This window comes from Globicephala melas, chromosome 7 (assembly GCF_963455315.2).
Source record: "Globicephala melas chromosome 7, mGloMel1.2, whole genome shotgun sequence".
NCBI classification, from domain to species: domain Eukaryota; kingdom Metazoa; phylum Chordata; class Mammalia; order Artiodactyla; family Delphinidae; genus Globicephala; species Globicephala melas.
This window is the reverse complement of record NC_083320.1, coordinates 29,179,561-29,194,662: the sequence shown is the minus strand read 5'-3', so window position 1 is coordinate 29,194,662 and position 15,102 is coordinate 29,179,561. Positions and strand designations below refer to the sequence as shown.

General features: G+C 42.4%; 1 protein-coding gene across 1 annotated transcript in view; it reads left to right on the top strand.

Annotated features, from left to right (window-relative positions):
* Positions 1-13,933, top strand: part of FASTKD2 (FAST kinase domains 2) — a 55,526-nt gene extending 41,593 nt beyond the window's left edge. Inside the window, exons 12-13 of the transcript XR_009564554.2 lie at positions 11,353-11,423; positions 12,653-13,933. The gene's annotated coding sequence lies outside the window, so the exon portion shown is untranslated. The remainder of the gene's footprint in view (positions 1-11,352; positions 11,424-12,652) is intronic.
* Positions 13,934-15,102: the final 1,169 nt, after the last annotated feature.

Genomic DNA, 15,102 nt, shown 5'->3' with positions numbered 1-15,102 from the left:
CATTCAGTGTACACAAAGGGCTGGGCTTTTTTCTAATTGTTCTGTGAAATTTTTGGTTGTAAAATCCTTCATTGCAAGACTGCTTTCTGGGCTTCCCTGGTGGCGCAGTGGGTGGGAGTCCGTCTGCCGATGTAGGGGACGCGGGTTTGTGCCCCCGTCCGGGAGGATCCCACATGCCGCGGAGCGGCTGGGCCCGTGAGCCATGGCTGCTGGGCCTGCGCGTCCAGAGCCTGTGCTCCGCAACGGGAGATGCCACAGCAGTGGGAGGCCCGCGTACCATAAAAAAAAAAAAAGATTGCTTTCTGTATTGGCAGGCTGCTGGAATGTGGCAGCAATGGGTGAAGTACACTTTTACCTTGTCTACCTGGTTCTTTTTTTGCCTTAAACACCTCGATGAAAAATAATTAACTGATTCTCTGGTATTGGATATAACAGAAACTTACAAGACCAGTATGCTATAGATGGGTATGTCACACTCAGTGGTTGTCCTTGTCTCAGGTGCTTTCTCTAGACTCAGGTTAGGTCTTGGTGATCCTCTAGAGGTCTTGGTGGTCCCTGGGCTCCAATGGAATATGTGGTTCTCTTCTACTGGCTGTGAGTATGCACCAGCAGGGGTTCCTCTTTTTAGAGACAGTTATCTAGAACCAGGCTGTATTAGTCAGTGTCAGAATAAGCTGCTATAACAAAGAGACACCAATATACAATGACTCATGTAAGCTGGAAGTTTACTTCTCTTTCACATAACAGTCCAGAGGCGAGGATGAGAAGTCTGGGGTAGGTAGATGATTCTGCTCCACCAGCTATGTAGGGTCTAATTTTTCTTCTAACTTGTTGCTTTGCCTTCCCTTGGACTAATGTCTTCAGCTGCATGGTCAAAGCCAGGCTGTAAGCATCACATCCTCTTTCCAGCCCAAGGGAAGAGGGAAAAAGGGAATTGAGGGCAACCAGCTTCCTTTTAAAAGATATAACCCAGAAGTTGCTCATCCCATTGGTCAGAATATCATCACGTGACCCCACCTACCTTCAAGGGAATCTGGAAAATAACGTCTCTAGTCGGGTGGCCAAGTGCTCAGCTAAAACTCAGATTTTTCTAGTACTAAAAGGAAGATGGGGAAAATAGTGATGTTGGAGAGGGCATATGGTAGTCTCGGCCACACAGTCTTTTGGATCTGCTTCAGTGACTGCTCTCTTTCTCTGGAATCAGTGTCATTTTATGGGGTGTTTGGGCAGGGGCCCTTGTATCTTACTGATGATGCCCAGATGGTGACTGTTCATTGCTGAGAGAGAAGCCACTGGAAACTACATATTTCAAATGTCATGTTCAAGCTGATACAATTTGAATATTTCATACATTTCAGTTATTTGCACCTGAATACACTTCATTCTTAATGTAGCAAAGCTCAACATGGTGGTAATTACATTGCCTATCATATTTACATGCTCTCTCAAACTAAATCCAAGGGAAGCCTGAATATATGTTGAGGATTTCCCTGTATTGTTCCACAAACCTGTCACTGCAACGTGGCACTTAAGATTCGCTACCCAGAAATAGACGGCAACATTTGAAATTGAATGGGGTGCTTTGTTTATTTACTATCTAAAGAAAATATACTAGGAGTATATTTGTATTTCAAAATAGGAAGGTTTGTTTCTATTTTGTGAAATACACCTGAGAGAATTCGGGTTTTTGTTTTCTTCTGCAATGTTAAAATGGCATTTTTCTGTTGGGCTAGCGTGATGATCCTTGATGAGTTGGGGATGATGAATTGAGAGGGCCTAGTCTTGGGAAGTTTAGGAGGATTTCTTATCTGAGAGTCCAAAAAGAACCATGTGGGGTTATTCAAACTTTTACCACAGCACTGACAATATTATCCACTTTATGGTATTGTTACCTAGCTTTTTCTCCAGTAGACTCTGAACTCCTTGGGGGAAGAACTTTATCTTCAGCTTTGTGTGTCCTGAGCCTAGTGCATACTTGGCCCAAAGTAGGGGCTGTTTGAAAGGTAGAGTGAAGATGAGGGAGAAGGCAAGTGGGGCAACAGCCCTAAACAGGAGTTAGAAAACCTCTCTCAGCACATCTGGGCGAAGGGAGCAGAAGATGGGCCTGGAAACAAAAAGTCCAGGGAGCTCCTGTCTGAAGGCTCTGTCTTCTCTATGAATTCTGAGAAGCTATCTATCTTCAGTTGATAATGGCTGGGGGCAGGGAGGTCAAGCATTTTGGGGGAGTAGGAAACTGTGAAATGGTTACTTGGAAAACATGAGAGATGGTTTACGGGGAAGTAGAGGAGGTTGCCTGTAAGCATTTAGAACCTCTTTCACTTTCAGTCCCATCTCCTGTTTATTACCCTCTTTCCCCTATTGTCTCCTCCCCTTCACTGTCTAGAGATGCCCACATGCCTGCATTTTAAACATACAGAACCCTCCCACAACCCCAAATCCCTCTCCAACAATTGCCTTCCTTCCACTCCCTTCCAGGAGATACTCCTAGGTGAGGTGCTGCCCTCACTTCGCTACTCTACCCCCAGCCCGCCACCTCCCTTTTACCCACTCCTGCTGACTCCTTTCCATTTCCTTCATTGGCGTCATTCTCAAGTAGTCCTAGAGATACCCCTGTTGCTAAATGCGATGCAGACTTGAGGTCCTTATCTCACCTGATTTCAGAGCAGCTTTTAACCGCTCCTTCCTCTTGAAATATTCCCCTTTCTTGGCTTTTAAAACATTTCGGTGTCTCCTATTTTTCTAGCCACTCCTTTCCAATATTCTTTGCAGCCACTCCTTTCCAGTATCCTCTTCTTCTACCTGTTAATAAGTGTTGGTGTTCCTCTCCCCAGGGTTCTGTCCTGGGCCTTCTATTCTTTACCTTACCTTGCTGCTTAGTCTTACTCACTCCCATGTCTTCATTACATCTTTATGCTGATGACTACCTAACCCACATCTTCAACTCACATATATCCCCTTAGCTCCAGACCCATATATCCCCAGATACTTCCTGGACTCTACATTTGCTTGTCCTGTAGAAACCTAAACTCATCATGAAACCACAACTCAACTCATCGCCATTCCCTTGATACCTGCTCCTTCCCCCACGTTCCCTAGTTTAGTCAATGGCATCTCTGCACATTTGGCAGACAAGTCAGATATCAGGACATCATCCCCACCTGCTAGCTCTCCATCACCATCGTTTTACCTCTTAAAAGTCTCTCTCAAATACCGCTATACACGACTACTACCCTAGGCTAGCCACCAAGACCTCTTGCCTAGATTACTTCAGCATACTCTAAACTGGTCTCTTTATTTGCCGTCCATCGCCTCTCCAACCCAAACCTCCAAATTGCAACCAGAGTGTCCTTTCTGAATGCAATTTTTTATCATTTTCTCCCCTGCCTAAAATTGTTAAAAGGTGTACCCTTTTCCTTCTCTATGAAGTTCACACTTTTACCAGGCTTATAATCGTACATGACTACTGACTGGTATTCGCTCCCACTTTGTTTTTAACCATCCCCCTCTGGCTCTCTAGGCCACATCCAGGCTGACCTCTTTTTAGTTTCTTTAATATTTGATGTTGTCTTTCATCTCAATGTGATGCTTTTTCTGTCTGGAACTCTCTGCTCTCCTTCTTTGCCTGGATAACATTCATTCAATCATTCATTTAACATGCACTTTGTTAATATGGTATAGTATTGGTGAGGTACTGTACTAGGCACTAATGGTATGGCAGTGAATAAAATACAGAAGCCCCTGTTCACTGACAACAGGACTCGTGCTGTTCTCTTCAGGTTTTTTTTTTTTTTTTTGTCATCTCTCATGGCAGGCATCCAACTAGAGCTCATTTGTGGAATCTTCAGGGACCCCCAAGGAAAACTTTCCACTGCGTTTTTCCCTAGGGAGGATACTGGGTGGCTCACCAAACCAAAAGAAAAGCTAAATGATGAGGCTTCAGAGGAACAATGCCAAGAGAGTTCTAGAATCTCAGCTTCAGGAACCCTTGTGGTGGCTCCTGATGGTGCTAGTATTGTTGTGACTCATTTCCAACTAGCTTCCTAAAATAGGAATATGACAGAGGGTGACTTCTATGTATCCTCCTGATTAAGATTCAAATTCCTGGGGGAGGAGTCTGGTTGACCTAGCTATGGCCAAGTATCTACACCTACAGACTAGATACTGTGTCTGGCAACCAGAGGTACTATAACCACTGTTAAGGTATTCTAGACAGGAGAGGATGGTAATTTGGATTATGATAGCAGTGAAAATGGAGAAAAATGGATAGATTCAGCATATGTTGATAGGCAGAGACTGATGTTTTGTGAACTGGTTGTCAAGGTGGAGGGAAAAAGAATCATAGATGATGCATAGATTTTTAGGTTTAAACATCTAATGGAAGGTGGTGCTGAGACTGGAAGACAGGGGGAGGGAGGAGATTTGGGTTGGTAGGGTCTGGAGTTAGAGAGGAGATCATGAGTCTATTTTGGTCATGATAAGTTTGAGATGCTTAATCAGCCATTGGATATGAAACCAAAGCTCGGTGGAGCAGTCAGATCTACAGATAAAAATACGGGAGTCTTCATCATGTAGATGCTATTGAAAGTCGTGAGTCTAGATGTGATAACTTATGGATAGATGGCAGGTAGACATGAGTGAAAGCCCCAGGACTGAGCCCTGTGGCACAGCTGTGCTTAGAGTTTGTAATAGAGGAGGAAAAGCCAGCAAAGGAGGCTGAGAAGGGAGGCCAGCAAGGTAAATGGAAAAATGGAATTTTCTGCCATTCTCACAGAAGCCAGATCTTATGGTCAGTAACAGGTCTTCTCCTGTATGGATGTCTGTTCAATCTTGAAATGCATAATCTGCTTTAGTCACCCCCCAGTTGGATTCACTCATGCTTTCCCTACATATCCTAATATACCCAATTTAACCCATCACTATTACAAATTTTATGGACAGATCACCCAGACCAGATGGTCTGTGTGGCATCACTAATAGCCTCGACCACATGCTGTCTCTCTGCTTCAAGGCCCTTATTTCTTATTTTCTTTTACAGGCTATAACCTGTCCAGTTAATACAGCTCTTCTGTGTTTATGGGAGAACTTCCTACATCTTATTCCCGTTGTGGGCACGTGCTTTCCACTGTTGACTGCTCACGTCTGTACTCTGGTTAGGACTTTTTATAGGTCAGTAGAGTATTAGAGCTAGATGGATGCTAAGCAATCCTACAATACCAGCCCTTTATTTAAAACATAATATCACAACTTATTTATCAATTACCCTGTTAATGAACATTTGTGTTGTTCTGACTTTTCCATTACTACTGGCAATGCTTTCATAGGCATCTTTGTTCATATTCCTTTGTGCACGTGTCTGAGAGTTTCCCAAGAGTATATACTTTATTTTTTTTATTTATTAAAAAATTAGAGACTGATCCCAAACTCCCAATCCATCCCTCCCCCACCGCCCCCCGCTCCTTGGCAACCACAAGTCTGTTCTCTTATGTCTGCGAGTCTGTTTCGTAAATAAGTTCATTTGTGTCATATTTTAGATTCCACCTAAAAGTGATATCATATGCTAACCCCTTATTTTATTTATTTATTTATTTTTTATTTTTTTTTGCGGTACGCGGGCCTCTCACTGTTGTGGCCTCTCCCGCTGCGGAGCACAGGCTCCGGACGCGCAGGCTCAGCGGCCATGGCTCACGGGCCCAGCCACTCTGCGGCATGTGGGATCTTCCCGGACTGGGGGCACGAACCTGTGTCCCCTGTATCGGCAGGCGGACTCTCAACCACTGCACCACCAGGGAAGCCCTAACCCCTTATTTTTAAGATGAGAAAGCTGAGGCCTTGAAGTGGTCATCCTATCCAGAAGGATGTGAAGACGATATTTTAGCAACCCTACTAGGCTGATCAAGAAAACTAGTTAATTATTTTGTGTATCTTAAATATAAATCCGTAAATATCAGAGCCCAAGAGGCACTAGTGTCCAGGGGTTGAGGCAAGGAAGGTGGTCGTGTAAAGAGAATGGCAGCACCCGTTCCTCCTCCTTCACAGTTTTATCATTAGATCCCATGAATGATATTGTGAAAGTTTGTTATGAACAATAACATGCCACGTGAAGGTGGGGCTCTATTTTTTTCTCCAGATTAACCAGGTAAATATTGGCCAATATTCTCAAAAATTGCTTGTGCTTAAGGAAGGAGTTTATCCTGTGCCCTAATACTCCTCTGGGTTCCGATTTCTCAACTCTTGCAAGCTGACTAGGGTAGCACTAACATACAGCCAAGCCCTTTTGTGGGCTTAAGCAAGAAGCCTTGAGGTATGGACCACAGGGCCCACGCTTGCTTCCCTGTCATAGGCAGATGTCTCTAAAGGACCAGAGGGCACCTGAGGGTGAGAAGCCAGGTTGAATGATAAGCTTAGTCCAGAGAAAGCTCTAAAATGAAGCTGGGCCATTGCACATCTTCTAGGAGGCACAAGAATATTAGGTAAGCCCAGCCAAAGACCGATAGAACATACCGTTAAATAAATAGAGGCGAATAACACATACTCTTGAAATGAAGATAAATGCATTTTAGCTTGATTTTATTTTCTCATTTTTCCTTAGTGGGTCAAGTGGCCCAGGAGTCCCCCAGTGGAATTGCTATTAATCATGATCATTTACCTTCCAGAGAGGAAAAAATAAAGTTCAACCTGTGCAAGCTGTATTTCTAAAATTCTGATACATTTGGAAACCATAGCTTTATTCTTCCAAGTAATTACCAACTACAGAAGAAGAGAAAAAACTTATAATTAGGGATGTAATGTCAGACTTTGGCACTTTCATTAAGGACATTTATTCATCCTTAAAAAGAAAAATTAGGTTTCCATTCCAGATTTGTTCCAGAGAAAGCTTTTCACTTTCCCTCCCGTGACACGGAATCTTAATATAACACACAGGGGCTACTGGGTAGAAAAAGAACAGAATCAGATGGGAATTTAGGGATCTACAATTACAATAAATATCACTCTGTGGACAAGGCAAGGATGACTTCTAAACATATCCCTCAGCCCTGCCCTTGCCACCATCTCCACCCGACTGGCTGCCAGTGTACAGATGTTGTGACGTCCTGGGTCTGAAGGACCGATGCCAGGCAGGGGGACCTGGTCATGCCTGAGGACAAACAGTGAAACTCAAACCTTCAGTTAGGGCAACGATTACACACCAGCCAAGGTCCTCCTCACGCTTTCACCTTGGTATACATATTGCAAATGTAACTGTCCAATGTTAAGAAAAAAGCTCAGTGGTAAATTCTCATTCTAAAATAACAGTCTGGGGCTTCCCTGGTGGCGCAGTGGTTGAGAATCTGCCTGCTAATGCAGGGCACACGGGTTCGAGCCCTGGTCTGGGAGGATCCCACCTGCCGCGGAGCAACTGGACCCGTGAGCCACGACTGCTGAGCCTGCGCGTCTGGAGCCTGTGCTCCGCAACAAGAGAGGCCGCGATAGTGAGAGGCCCGCGCACCGCGATGAAGAGTGGCCCCCGCTTGCCACAACTAGAGAAAGCCCTCGCACAGAAACAAAGACCCAACACAGCAAAAATAAATTAATTAATTACTAAACTCCTACCCCCAACATCTAAATAAAATAAAAAAGTAACAGTCTGATAAAAGCAGCTCGTGATAGTCTATAATAATTCAAGTCCTGTACATCCACGAGTGCCTCTGCTCGTAGCACGAACTTGATCCTTTTTCTCTTTCTCCCCCATTTAATCGATTCTCCACTTGTTCCTCACAAGAGCCAAAAATGGGTTTTAGGGTGCCAACAGTAATTTGTGAAATGTAAACTATGACAAGAAATAGAGGAGGAAATCGGGGTGAAAGGGGAATTGGATTGCAAAAATGAGAGACAGCCAGGGATGAAGTTAACATTTGGAAACACAAATGAGAAGGTTCTCTTAAAAGCCAGAGGTTGGCTACAAACCCTGCTTTGCCTTCCTGAGTAAAGGAGGAAATGTGAGGAGTTGCAATAGTCACAGTGTCCAATAGTCAAAAGCATACTGGCTGCTCCTGAGAACTGACATTAGCTCCCCATGTTTTGGGGGGTTTTTTTTTGCGGTACGCGGGCCTCTCACTGCTGTGGCCGCTCCTGTTGCGGAGCACAGGCTCCAGACGCGCAGGCTCAGCGGCCATGGCTCACGAGTCCAGCCGCTTTGCGGCATGTGGGATCTTCCCGGACCGGGGCACGAACCCGCATCCCTTGCATCGGCAGGCAGACTCTCAACCACTGCGCCACCAGGGAAGCCCCAGCTCCCCATGTTTTATTTAGCTGGTACCCAACTTTTGACCATTGTTGCTTCTCCATTCTGTAGTACGCTGGAACAGGGAGATGAGGTAAGATATACATCACAGGTTGATTTGAGTCTGACTTCTTGATGTAGTAGTCATTCCCAAATTAAGCTACAAAACAGAATTCATCTAGAGAGCTTTAAAAAATACACACTCTTGGGGCCCATCCACGAAGATTGTGATCTTGTAGGTATGGGGTCAAAACTGAGAAATATACTTTTTTTTTTTTCTCAAGGTGCTTCTGCTCCAGCAAGTCCAAAGACATATATTTAGAAAGTGCTGATGTCAGTTGTGGTGAGGGGGAAGTGTGGCACGTCAGGCTCTCCATGAAGCAGACTTGGAGCAGAGATTTGCGTGCAGAAAACTTACTGGGGGATGCTCTTGGGATCAGCATCTGTGATAGGTGAAGGAGGAAAGATACGGCAGAGAGAAAAGTTGGGCTGTGAGACAGTCACAAAAAAAAGGCCTCGGATGAGTCCAAGGAGAGATTTGGATCTAGAATAGCTATATTATTTGCATATTTGTCCCAATTAGGGTAAAGAAGATGGGCCTTTCTGTTTCCTCACTGACCAGTCATGCAACGTGTGCACCCGGGGTCAGGGCGGGGTGTGAAGTTGGGTGCAATGGCTCTCTCCGCAGAGGACAGTCTCTAGTCAGGGACTCAGTTATGAGCTGTCAGTTGCCGACGGACTTAGCAGCTGCGGGAGTGAGTACTTCAGTCCTGAAAACGAGGAGCCGGGGGGCATCACACAGCATCTACTGCAGTCTTCCTCTCAAGACATTCAGATCTACCTTCTTCATGTATGTCCTGGGAGCAGCTCATTTGATGTCCTAGTGGTCCTCTTTCTCTAGGAGACAATTATAAGGGGAAGTTTAGTGGAGTAAATTGTAGCCTCTACGTCTATCTGTCATCTCTAGGGATGTCTTATTCTTCTAAGCATCCTTACAGCTTTCCAAGGGCCAGCCCCCCCTTGGCTGCCACTCTGTCCTTGCTGCTCATTGCAATAATTGCACCCACTTTGCTTCAGATGACTAAGTGCCGCTCGCTCCCTCATCTTTATTTTTGGGGGATCCAATGATCCCCATAGCTACCAGGGAGCTCAATTTTGTGATGATATCCCCTACAGTCAGGTAGGATCTACAGAGGTTGGCCGCCGCATAGAGTCTCAACAACGCTGCTGCCCTCTGCACCAGTGAATTCCTGCTTGTTTTGTTAAGTAGTATGCTTTCTGGGCCTTCTTGTGGATCTGAGTCATCTGGTGGATTTTTCAAGTTTACCTGGTATACCCATTATTGCTTACTTTTCTGACGCTTTTAATCCTTCCTTCAGCCATATGGCACAGTATTTCTACATCGCTTAGTGTGGGCCATTGCTTTCTCTAAGCTCCTGAGAACCCTCCTATAACCTATTATCACTGTCCAGTTGGGTCCTTGCCAAGTGTTAAATTCTATACTACTCTTGTACCTATAAATTCTCCCTTATCTGCCTTTATATTCCACCCACCCCCTTAATCCTTAGCATTCAGTCTCACACATACTCTCCTGGTCCCTGTCCCGGCAGTACACATTGTCCCGGCACCATAGCTCCTTTGGCCTAGGACCCCATCCCTCCCTTAGCATGCCCAGCTCTTCCCAGGCCAAATTTTCTTGTGACTTAATTCTAGTTATTTGAGTGCCCAGAAGGGGAGGTGAGGGAAGATGCTGAATAGAGTCCATGTTGTCTTGCAAGGGCAGGTTCTCTCTGCTTTGTCTTCCATCAGGAGGGGACATAAGCCTTTAACAGGGAGGAGGAAGTCACTTCCACAGAGGGGTTGAGGGCATCTGGGGACTCAAGATTGTTGAGTGCATCAACTCTGATATCTCCATCTCAAGTCTCAAGGTCCCATCCTTTGCTAATCAGAGTCTTGGTCTTGGTGAATCAGAGCCACAATAGATACTGAATTATTGGGAGTTAATGCTACTCTTGTTCTTATAGGTCTTGGGCTTGATTCTCAGTTTTGTCTGTCCTCCAGTGGCAGGAGATAGAGTCACTTTGCAAAGCAGGCTTTGGCTTTCACACTTAGTCTTTAATTGGTGATGAATTACCCTTATTATTACTCTTTCCTCTGTGTTTGGCAAATGCCTCATTTACTAGACAGGCTAAACATTCCATTTTGCTAGCATGCCATCCCAGTTCACCACCAGTGGAAGTTTTGCCACATGCTAGGTCGTATCCATGCTTTACCTACCGTCAATGACAGGGGTTATTATTATTAACTGGCTCATGGGTGGTCCAGCTCCAAAATCTTATCTTTGACTCACTTTTTGGGACCACTTCTAATGCACCAACTGTCACAGATCAGGTTCCTTGGGTGACAGTAATCTCTGGATAGACTCTTGTGGGAAAGAGAAGGAATCAGGAGTGAGTAGAGGAAGAAATTGAACTGTGATGCATTTATGACCAAGACCCCAGCCAATCCCATGGCTTGCTCTGGAGCTGGGGTGCTTCTGCAATATGGTCCGAAATTAGGGCAGGGGGCATGGCCTTTATATCATTGACAGTCATTCGATGTGGGCTGCTCCCAGGAAGGAAGGTGATGCAAATTTAGGTTAAGCAGTTTTCTTTAACAAAAACCAATCTCTGCAGCAGGATTCAATATTGAGTTGGCAGCAACCAACACTCCTAGCAGCTGGGATATAAGTGCTTCAGTCCTGAGATTGTGGAGGCCTCTGGATGGTTCAGCACAGTGTCCATTAGAGAAAGAAAAGCAAGCTGGGGCATTGAACTTTGTCACTTATATAAAATAGGTGAAGTCTGATTTGTTTGCTGCCATATAGACTAACACAATATCACAGAAGCATTCGAGATTGAGACTTAGAACACTAATGTAAATTTGGAGAGATGAAGGAGAAATTGTTGGATAGGACTCCAATTATATAAATCCAATTATATAATTACATATATCCAATTATATAGATTCCTCTTGATGGTGGTCACCTCTTTCAAATTCTCCTCTTCTCTTAGTCTAAGAGAGCCTGAGGTTATTAATTTCATTTCCCCCAGGTCACTATCCTGTAAGCACTGTATTTTCTTAGAGAACACAAGAATCGACAGATGTGCTACCTGTCCTCCAGGTAAGTGGGTTGTAAGGCTATTCCCAGGCTTGATCAATTGTAAATCGTTCCACTGATTTAATGAGAGCTGATTGGAGGGTGCAGGAGGGAAAGAAGAAGGGAAAACAGCACCACATTAGATACGTACAAATTATAAGAGGCATCTCAATTTCAGAAATGTCAAAATATGCATAATTATGACATCCCTCAATGAGGGGACAATACAGTATGAGGCGTGGTGAGTGCTATAATAAAATGACACAATTATGGAAAAAGCCAGGGAAGGAGAGACCATTCTAGAAATAACAGGAAAAGCCTCAGGGGAGAGGTAAAATTTGAATAAGGCCTTGAAGAAAAAAATATAGCACAGTTAAGAATGCCTGTGATTCTATGGTTGTTGACTTTTAAAACATGTATTTATCTATTCATCCTGGTCTATTCTAGTAGATAAAATCACACTTTACTGTTTCACTCTTTATTTTAGCTGAATCTTATAGTATATTAAATTTGTGGGGATCTAATTATTGATCCACTTGCATTATATTGTTATTTGCTATTTAAGTGATATCTACATATCCATCATGTTATGGTGTCAAGAGACCTTACAGCAAAGGAAGCCTATTAAAGTATCAGCAGAGCAAATGGTGTTTACATTTGCTTTGCTACTTGTTAACATTTGCCATAGTGTTGTAATCTCCTAGTAACAACAGGGGCAAAATAGTGAATTTGTAGCTAGTATGACATAGTTTCCTAAAATTTGCAGCAAAGCAGTGGATATAAAGGAATTCCCAGTTACTATCACATTACCTCTGTGAGTGATAGAACCAGATAACGAAGAAATAAAATTATGTGATGAAACCACAATATTTTGGCAAATCTTAAAACATTCTTGAATTAAAGTGCCTCTTTATTCTACTTATAGAATTAATATGTGCTTCTTATTAAAAAATGTAGAAAATAAAGAGAAGTGAAAATTAGGATGAATTATTCACCCATAATTCTTGGTAAGGTAGGAACAGCAATATGGCAATTGAAAATAGAAATAATGCCTTAACAAAGTGACGTTTGAATGTTATTATGGAAAACCAAGTCTCAGATTAACACACACACACACACACACTCACACATTGTATTCTATAGCTCAAGTCTTCTGGAAAATAAGACTCACTCCCCCCTCCCTCTTTCTTTTTTGTTTTTTTTTTTCAACAAACTAACCCCTTGTGAATAACCTGATAATCCACTTTTACTAGGCTTATAGAACAAGGAGCAAGAAAGGCTGCTATACCAACATGTGTGAAGCAGTTTTGACTATAACAGGAAATTCAAGCTGATTTCAAAGCTGGTCTCACGGCACTATCCTGAGAACTATTGTTCTTCCCCAGAAGAAATGTCTGACATTGGCCCTGAACTTCAGAGTTGTTTCAGAGCCCCGCTCTCAGTTGTCATTGTTATTGTGGTGTATAATGTATAATAAGATTTGTTGATTTAGGAAAAACACATCACATATAAAAACATCCATTTGTAACTATTTGACCAGTCTATCTATAAAGGGATTTGATTACATCCCCTAAGTCTCTCTAAAACTAAATCTCCCTTGTGTTAGTTGTGGGTCTGCTCTGTAAATCTTAATGGAAGGAGTTAAGATACAAATGATCAGAGAATAGAAGTGGAACTTTGGGTAATATACCTATGCAGTGAATACTGATGATATGACAGAACAAGAGCCAAGTCCTGAAAGCCAGCTATATTATGGAGGCAGATGGTCAAACAAATATACGTCATTCACCATAACTTGGTCTAAACTAATTACCTAATGCAGGAGACAGATGTCTGGGTAGCTTCATAAATGATTTATGGGTGACTTTACAGTGTAACCAAAATTACGGCAGCTATTAAAATGCCACTGATTCCAAAAATAGGGGAAAAAAGTATGGTAAGTAATATTTTATAATCATTTCTCCCCCTCAGGAATTCAAAGCATCTTATCAGCAGTAGCATGTCACGTGCCTATTAATAACCATAAAATAGGACTATTTGTGAGATTGTTTACTCTGCATAGGTCATTGGGGTGCCTTTATTTAAATTATTGCTTCTGTGGACTAAATTGTATCCCTGTGACCTGCAAACATAAATGCACCTCTGAAGGTTTCCAGCGCCCAGGCAGGATCTGTTCGGATAAACACTGCAACGTTTACTGTATCCTTAAAAGGAAGCCAGTGGGAAAAGTAAGACCTGGTCTCAGAGAGGTGAACTCAGGCTTCTTAACTTCCAATTTAGTTTGGTCTCTGATGGATGAATATAGTGTCTGTGAAAATGTACGCTTATAGTGTCTGTGCATTCGTTCTGACTGATGAGGGAGATCTGTTTTGATCACATAGAGTATATTTAACAAATCAGGTCTTCTAAGTGCTTTCTGCTTTCCTTTATTTTCCCTTATTATTAAGAAATGTATCTAACATACAGGAAAGTATAGAGAGCAATACGACAAACACTGTTACCACCTACCATGATTTAATAAACGCTGGTATTTTGTCATGTTTACTTCAGATTTTTTATGGGGAAGTGACGGTAAGAACGAAACACTCTAAACAGAGTTGGGAAGGATTTTTCCAAGCCCATTCCTCTCCCCCCTCAAAGGAAACCCCTGTCTTGAAGTTCATGTGTGTTCTTCCTTTTCACGATTTTATATTCAACTAGGTGCATGTATATGCATGAACAATCCACAGAATAGATACATAGAGCTATTCAGAATGTACAGACTAAATGGCATCATTACTATACATGTTCTACAACTTGCTTTTTTATTCAACATTCTGTTTTCTAACCCCTTTCCATATTCATATGAGTGGATCTAGATTTTTATTTTAACTTTAGTTTAGAATTCCATTGTATGAGATATACCATACTTTATTTATCCATTTCTCTATCCTTGAACATTTTTGTTGTTTCTGATTTTTCTTTAATACCAACAATACTCCAGTATTCATCTTTGCACCTAGAAGTAGAATTGCCCTTCCATCTAATTCATCTTTCTTGTGTTTTTAAAAAATTTTATTTTTCATACTTATTTGAGGGAGTTACTTAAATTTCTTAATACAATCTTGTTATTTTTATATAGGGCAAATATCTCCTTAAAGTATACAGTTTATTTTAAAACACTGTTTGGGCTTTCTTTTGTTCCTAGCCAAATTTATCAATCCTTTCCTTTATAATTGGTGCTTTTTGTCTTGTTAAAGAAATCCTTTCTTATTAGATTTAGTAAAGATAGTAACTTCTAATTTCTACTAAAACTGTTAGAGTTTTGTTTTTCACATTTAAATCTTCAATTCATTTGGGATGCTTGGGCATAGTGTGAGATAGGAATCTAATTTAATTTTTTTTTCTATATGCAAACCAATTTACCCATTACCAGTTTTTGCATATTCCATTTTTTCTTACTGATCTGTAATGTCACCTTTTTCATATGTCAAGTTCCTGTATAAGGTAGACATTACTGGCACTCACCAATATATGGTTATCCTGTCCTTCCTGGATACTCCAAAGACACAACCTCCCAGCTGCTCTCCAGCTCTGCAGGGCCATGTAACTAGCAATGACCAATGACCTGTGAGCAATGTCCTGTGTCAATTCTGGGATGAGACTGAACATTCGTTGATCAATCTCTCGCTTCCCTGAAGAATGTTGAGATGGCAGAGCCACA